Source organism: Lepus europaeus, chromosome 6 (assembly GCF_033115175.1).
Source record: "Lepus europaeus isolate LE1 chromosome 6, mLepTim1.pri, whole genome shotgun sequence".
NCBI classification, from domain to species: domain Eukaryota; kingdom Metazoa; phylum Chordata; class Mammalia; order Lagomorpha; family Leporidae; genus Lepus; species Lepus europaeus.
In genome coordinates this window covers 33,583,815-33,591,728 of record NC_084832.1, presented here as the reverse complement: position 1 = coordinate 33,591,728, position 7,914 = coordinate 33,583,815, and the positions used below count along the sequence as shown (strand labels likewise).

The 7,914-nt window shown below is 44.0% G+C and overlaps 1 pseudogene; it reads left to right on the top strand.

Moving 5' to 3' along the window:
* Positions 1-680: 680 nt before the first annotated feature.
* On the top strand, positions 681-7,590 carry LOC133762058 (lysophospholipid acyltransferase LPCAT4-like; annotated as a pseudogene).
* The last annotated feature ends 324 nt before the right edge of the window (positions 7,591-7,914 follow it).

Sequence of the window (7,914 nt, the reverse complement as noted above, 5' to 3'; positions counted from 1 at the left end):
CTAATTTAGTATGATGCCTGCTGAAGCTTAAAGTATTTTGCAAAAATAGAGCTTAATTCTATCTACAAGTGAAAATGGGGGAATGGCAAAATTATTTATTTCTTTGTTACACAGTTGGTAATGATAAAAAAGTATCATTTTCATTAGACATTGCATTTGTTTCATTATTATTAGTGAAAATGAGTATTTAAAATTCTATTTCTTGACCATTTATTTAGTTTTTCTTATTTGTGTCAGCTCTTTGTGTGATGTGTATGTATTGGAGAGGGATGGGTATTTTTTCTTGAATTTTCCAGAACTCTTTCTATATTAAAGATATTAATCATTTGTCTGCCATACCTGTTGCTTAACAATTTCCTATGCTAATATATTTAATTTTACTTTTGTTGTATTCTTAATCTCTCCCTCTCTGTCTTCCAATTCTTATGTAATCAAAGTTATTTCTTTGTTTCTTTGTGGGTCACTTTTTAATGTCATGTTTAAAAAGTCATTCCATACCTCAAGATTATGTAAGCATTTTTCCCAGAATTGTGATAGTTTTTAAATCATCAATATAATAATTTTCTTCATAATCTTTATTATTTTCTACTTGAATATTTAATTTTCTGTTCAGGTGCTCATTCTCATTAAGTACCAGGAAGAAATCTTGCTCTCCCTAAAGTAGCACCACACTAGAGAACATGCCCCTTGGCAGGAAAGCTCATGCAAGGTCTGCCTCTGAAGCTCAGGCTCTTGAGCCGCATGAGGTAATGTGAGCCGAAACCCAGCTGCTGGCAAATGGCTTTCCTCAGCCTGTCTCAGTTTCTTCGTTATTGAACGGTGGAGCGTTGCACTCATCTCTAATTCTTTGGACGTTCTTGCCCATCACATAGCTGCTCTTTGATTGTGCCATTCCTTAGATAAGAAAGAGTACCAGAGCTTGTTTAATACAAAAGATGAGGGGAAGTTACATGTGATCAGCATAGCCTCTCTGGTCCTTTTTGCTAAATTATAAAGGGGGATATAACAATGCTCAATCTAGCTATTATATGAGGAATAAAAGAAATGATTTGTGTCTAGCAAATAGGTGCTGTAAAAATTACTGTTAGTGTTATTAATATTAGTAATATTTCTTCAAGTCTGATAAAAGATTTGAAACTTCAGGTAGTTTTCAACATCTACCAAGTTGGGGCTTATTTTTGGATTTCAATTATTTCCTTTTTTTTAAACTTTTATTTAATGAATATAAATTTCCAAAGCACAGCTTATGGATTACAATGGCTTCCCCCGCCCCCATACCTTCCCTCCCATCTGCAATCATCCCCTTTCCTGCTCCCTCTCCCCTTCCATTCACATCAAGATTCATTTTCAATTATCTTTATATACAGAAGATCAATTTAGTATATGTTAAGTAAAGATTTCAACAGTTTGCCCCCACATAGCAACACAAAGTGAAAAAATACTGAGTACTAGTTATAGCATTAATTCACAATGTACAGCACATTAAGGACAGAGATCCTACATGAGGAGTAAGTGCACAGTGACTCCTCCTAACAAATTGACACTCTTGTTTATGGCATCAGTAATCACCCTAGGCTCTTGTCATGAGTTGCCAAGGCTATGGAAGCCTTTTGCGTTCACTGACTCTGATCATATTTAGACAAGGCCGTAGTCAAAGTGGAAGTTCTCTCTCTCCTCCCTTCAGAGAAAGGTACCTCCTTCTTTGATGACCTGTTTTTTCTACTGGGATCTTACTTGTGGAGATCTTTCATTTCGGTTTTTTTTTTTTTTTTTTTTTTGACAGAGTGTCTTGGCTTTCCATGCCTGAAATACTCTCATGGGCTTTTCAGCCAGATCCGAAGGCATTCGGATATCAATTATTTTCACTAACTCTGTTCTTAACGGAGGATTCCTGTAGGCCATGTGGGCCATTGCAGTTTAACTCAAGGAATTGTGGATGCCTTTAGAGTAACAACACAAATTATGGAATGGTGAAACACTTAAACTTTTTTCTTATGCATTTCTGCAACCCAGTTACTGAATATCATTTAAAAGACATTGGAAAAGAGAAGCAGAATATCTAGGAAGTGGCCTGGACATTTGAAAACACCACCTGTGCATAACTTAGAGCATCATTAAATGATTTTATTTTACAGCGTTTAGAGTTTTACAGCAACATTCTTTACATTATCATGTTGCAAAATATATGCTATAATTCATATGACACTACAATTTCTGCCTTACTCATTTTTATTTTTTAATTGAATTGCAAGACTGGAGTCTACTCCTTAATCAACTTTTTGAAGATTAATAACAAAATAGGCAAACCAGGTAGTGAATATAAACTACTTAACTCACTGGAGCAAATTCTTAATTTTAATGGAAATTTCATTTGAGTCATCAAAAACATACCTGCGCTTTGTTCTCTGAGCCAATTAAAGCACATTAGGTCAATAGCAGACAACTAACTGAGCAACACACATCCATAACACATATTTAGTATTTTAACACTACAGTTACTCCAAAAGGCCATTGTCAGAAGTGGGCAGTGTTTACTCATTTACCTTATTTTACTTTTTTTTTTTTTCTGGAGTGCTTCTCTCCCCCTCCCTTTTTTCAAATTTTTTTTTATTTGACAGATAAGTTAGACAGTGAGAGAGAGACAGAGAGAAAGGTCTTCCTTTCGTTGGTTCACTCCCCAAATGGCCAATACGGTTGGCGCTACGCTGATACAAAGCCAGGAGCCGGGTGATTCTTCCTGGTCTCCCGTGCGGGTGCAGGGGCCCAAGCACTTGGGCCATCTTCCACTGCCCTCCTGGGCCACAGCAGAGAGCTGGACTGGAAGAAGAGCAACTGGGACTAGAACCCGGCACCCATATGGGATGCTGGCGCTGCAGGTGGAGGATTAACAAAGTGAGCCACAGTGCCGGCCCCATACCTTATTTTCCAATAGACATCATTGCCTATTACAATGCTTCAGAATAAAATTTGTCTTAGTTCCTACTGGTGTCTTTCAGTTACTCACTGCACCCAGGAACTTTAATTTATTGACTTTGGTTTGTGTGTGTGTGTATGTATGTTTATGTGTATGTGAGCCATTGAAAATATGATTCTTTCTCCTATTCCATAAAATCCAGTGCATTTTGAGATGTTTCTGTTTTCAGTCTACATAATACTCTGTATTAGATAAAAATTGTTCCATGTTAATCATAGGCATTATTAATTAAAAACCACATGCTTAGTAATTAGCCTGTAGGGTTTGTCCTCCTGCCAGGACAGGGAAGACTCCCTGGATAGAAGATGTCAGACTGACTAAGCTGATGCTGTGTTTGCTCTTAGCCAAAAGGCCAAGAATGAGGCAGCCAATTGGCTGGAATTTAGCAGTCAGTCAAATGCTTTATACCATGCTGGATGTAGAGTAATGGACAGAGTGCCATGGGGGCTCTCTGATGAGGCAGAAGACCTAATAAGGGGTTCAAAACCCTCTTTAGAAAGGACCATCGGCCAGCGCCGTGGCTCACGAGGCTAATCTTCTGCCTGTGGCGCCGGCACACCAGGTTCTAGTCCTGGTCGGGGCGCCAGATTCTGTTCTGGTTGCTCCTCTTCCAGTCCAGCTCTCTGCTATGGCCCAGGAGTGCAGTGGAGGATGGCCCAAGTGCTTGGGCCCTGCACCCACAAGGGAGACCAGGAAAAACACCTGGCTCCTGGCTTCAGATCAGCGCGGTGCGCCGGCCACAGCGCACCGGCCGCAGCAGCCATTGGAGGGTGAACCAACAGCAAAAAGGAAGACCTTTCTCTCTGTCTCTCTCTCTCACTGTCCACTCTGCCTGTAAAAAAAAAAAAAAACCATTAAAAATAGAAGTAACTGATAATATAATTAGCGGAAATAAAAACAGTAATTAAATATCCCAAAATATGTAATTGGTGACTATTATAACCACACCAAACAATTGGGGTTACTAAAAACTCTTTTCTGGCACCGGCACACCGGGTTCTAGTCCCGGTTGGGGCGCCGGATTCTATCCCGGTTGCCCCTCTTCCAGGCCAGTTCTCTGCTATGGCCCGGGAAGGCAGTGGAGGATGGCCCAAGTGCTTGGGCCCTGCACCTACGTGGGAGACCAGGAGAAGCACCTGGCTCCTGGCTTCGGATCAGCGCGATGCGCCGGCCGCAGCGGCCATTGGAGGGTGAACCAGTGGCAAAGAGGAAGACCTTTCTCTCTGTCTCTCTCTCTCACTATCCACTATGCCTGTCAAAAAAAAAAAAAACTGTGTGTTTTTCTTTTGTGTTGTGTTTTCTTTGTGTCCTAAAAGAGTATCAATCTTTAATGGATATCCCTGCTCCTCTCTTCCTTCCTCTCAGCAGGATTCCAGTACTGTCCAGGCATCTACTTTTCCCCTGAAAGCCTATGTGACCCAGGGGGAGCCGAATCAGCTGGAGGGGTGTCCTGAGAAGCCAATGAGCACTTGCAAGATTCACTGATAATTGTTGCTGGCCAGCTGTGGTGGGTGTGGGACCAAGCTGGACCAATAAGATAAAGGCAAAAGTTATTTTTCCACCTTGGGGATGGACAGCTTCTTTCTTTTAGCTGGGAAGAGGAAGAAAGCCTTTGTTACTATTCCTCTGATAGCCCTCCTGCAACCAGACTGAGGACAAAGTTGATAGAAGGCTTAGGACCAAGAGCAATGCCAACAGGTGCTGCAGCAGCCCTGACTGTGTGATGTCGTAAGATTGCCCCACTTAATGCTTCCTGGCATGTGAGACAATCACTTTCTAGCTTTCAAATGCCAATTGGAGTTTCTGAAATGACCTAACTTCTCTAGAATCTTATAAGGAACAGATTATCATCAAAAGCAATTGTGTACTGCATTTTACATAGCATTTTTTTAATTAAAAGTAAAATTTGTTGAAGATATGAAAAAAAATTCCTAAAAGAACTATATTCCAGAAATCTTGTAGCTACATGATGAATTGCATCTGTTGTATTGAAATGTGCACTAGACACATTTTAATTTAGTGTGTGTATGATTCTTGTACATTGTCTTTGATAACTACCTGATTTACAAAATCTGCTGCCATTGAAGAAAGCTAAGTATCTAGACTTTGTAGTATTTGAGTTTACTTTATCACATAGATTAGTTTTAAACTTGTTTCAATTAATTTTACTTTTTCTCAGCAACAAAATGGAGTTAATCATATTTGTTTTATGAAGATGCACAGAAAATCTACAATCTCCATAAAGTATTTAAGTTTTTAAAACAGTGCTAGATGCAATAGAATATCATGTAATTATGTGTTATTTTTACTTTCTAGGGAGTCACATTCAACACTTAATAAGAACATATCTTTTATATCATGTACTTGACTTTAATAGATTCTCTGTACTTAATTGTATGGCTGATAAGATCCTGAAAGATCTTGAAAAAATAATAATTCCAATAATAATTTTTCAACCAAGTTCTTTCTTTTCACTCCAAGTTCTTCTTTTCTATCAAAGTTTAACATGGATCATGTTGACTTGAGTAAAAATGAGATTCATAGCTATGCAACAGGCTAGAAAAATTGCCTTCACTGAAATGATTAGAAAGGTATTGCACAGTGGATACCCATCCCAGGGCTTAAGCACAGCTGGCCCAGGGTCCACTTGCATGACTGCTTGCTCCTCAGGCAGTGATTCCAGCCACCAGCAGCATAGGCCCCTTTTTGCTTAGATGTCCCGGAAAGGTGACCACTTCTTGCTGCGAATACAGCATCTGTATGCAATAATGTGTTGCACCACAGTACACGGGAAGTCATCTGTGATGTGAGACCAGGACCCCTCTGAGCACTTTCTAGCTCTCTTTCTCCTTGAGTTAAGCTCACCAGATACCGGCTGTCCACGTCTGAAGCTGCATTTTAACTACTAGTTTGTCAAAGGGAATGTTTCTCTAAATCATGAAAAGTGTAGGAGATTAAATTTAGAATATCAGCTGCTGCAGAGCGGGACCAGGGCGCCCTCCCGCCCACCTCCTCCCGCCACGAGCCAGGGAAGCCCGGGGGGCTGGGCCCCCGTCGATGCCACCCCGGCCCCCCGACGCCCCCCCCCCCCAACCCCTTCGTGCACGAGTTACATCTCTCCCGCCTCCAGAGGGCTAAGTTCTGCCTCCTGGGGGCACTGCTGGCCCCTATCCGAGTGCTTCTGGCCTTTATGGTCCTCTTTCTCCTCCGGCCCTTTGCCTGGCTGCAAGTAGCCGGTCTCACTGAGGAGCAGCTTCAGGAGCCAATCAGGATGGAAGAAGGTCGTGTGCCACAACGGGGTGGGGTGCTGGGCCTGAGCCACCTCCTCTTCTTCCTGCTGGGCTTCCTCTGGATTCGTGTTCGGGGCCGGTGGGCCTCTCACCTTCAAACCCCAGTCCTTGTGGCTGCTCCCCATTCCACTTTCTTTGACCCCATTGTCCTACTGCCCTGTGACCTGCTCAAGGTCGTGTCCTGAGATGAGAACCTCTCTGTGCCTGCCATTGGAGCCATCCTCATCTCCCGGCATGGCCCAGCTTTCCGGCGCAGAGTGGTGGAGGAGGTCCGAAGGCGTGCCACCTCCGGATCTCTTATTTCCTGAGGGCACCTGTTCCAACAAGAAGGCTTTGCTTAAGTTCAAGCCAGGAGCTTTCATCGCTGGGGTGCCCGTGCAGCCTGTCCTCATCTACTACCCCAGCGGTCTGGACACCACCAGCTGGGCGTGGAGGGGCCCTGGCGTACTGAAAGTCCTCTGGCTCACAGCCTCTCAGCCCTGCAGCATTGTGGATGTGGAGTTCCTCCCTGAGTATCACCCCAGCACGGAGGAGAGCAGGGAACCCACCCTCAATGCTAACAATGTCCAGAGGGTCATGGCACAAGTCCTGGGCATTCCAGCCACCGAGTGTGAGTTTGTAGGGAGCTTGCCTGTGATTGTGGTGGGCCAGCTGAAGGTGGCGTTGGAGCCGCAGCTCTGAGAACTGGGGAAGGTGCTTCGGAAGGCTGGGCTGTCCCCAGCCTGTGTGGACGCTGGGGCAGAGCCAGGCCGGAGTCGAATGATCAGCCAGGAAGAGTTTGCCAGGCAGCTGCGGCTCTCTGATCTTCAGACGGTGGCTGGTGCTTTTAGCTACTTCCACAGGATGCCCAGGGTTTGGTGGACTTCTGCATGTGGTGCTCTCACTAGCAGCTCTAGATGGGGGCAGGAGCCTGGAGGAGCTGACCGGCCTGGCCTTTGAGCTCTTTGCTGAGGAGCAGGCAGAGGGGTCTGGTCACCTGCTGTACAAAGACGGATTTAGCACCATCCTGCACCTGCTGCTGGGTTCACCCCACCCTGCTGCCACGACTTTGCATGTTGAGCTGTGCCAGGCAGGACCCAGCCAAGGCCTCTCCCTCTGTCAGTTCCAGAACTTCTCCCTCCATGACCCACTTTATGGGAAGCTGTACAGCACCTACCTGCGCCCCCCCCACACACCCCTCGAGGCACCTCCCAGATGCAACATGCCTCGTCCCCAGGCAGCCCCACTGCTCTGGCCAATGGCACTGTACAGGCGCCCAAGCAGAAGGGTGACTGAGCACCTCAGCCCCCACCCCTCCCTCCGCGGCTTGCACCCAGCCCCGCACACTCAGGGCAGTGCCAGGGGCCTACCTTATGCCTCAATCCCGATTATGCTCCTGTTTTTTTTGTTATTGCTGTTTGTTTGAAGTTGATTTTAATTTTTTGTTTGGGTTTTTTTTTTGTAAGAAACTATTTTATATATAAATGTAAATCTATATAAAAATAAATTTAGAATATCCTATATAGAAGGAAAGTTTCTCTATCAGTTTGTGAATACTTCAGAAAATGTGTGCAAATTTTCTTGAGTACTTCAGCAGGAAGCAAATATGTTACTGGTCTACATTTTTATTAATAGGACTTCAGACTCTCTTCAGTCATTAACTTTAGCTTT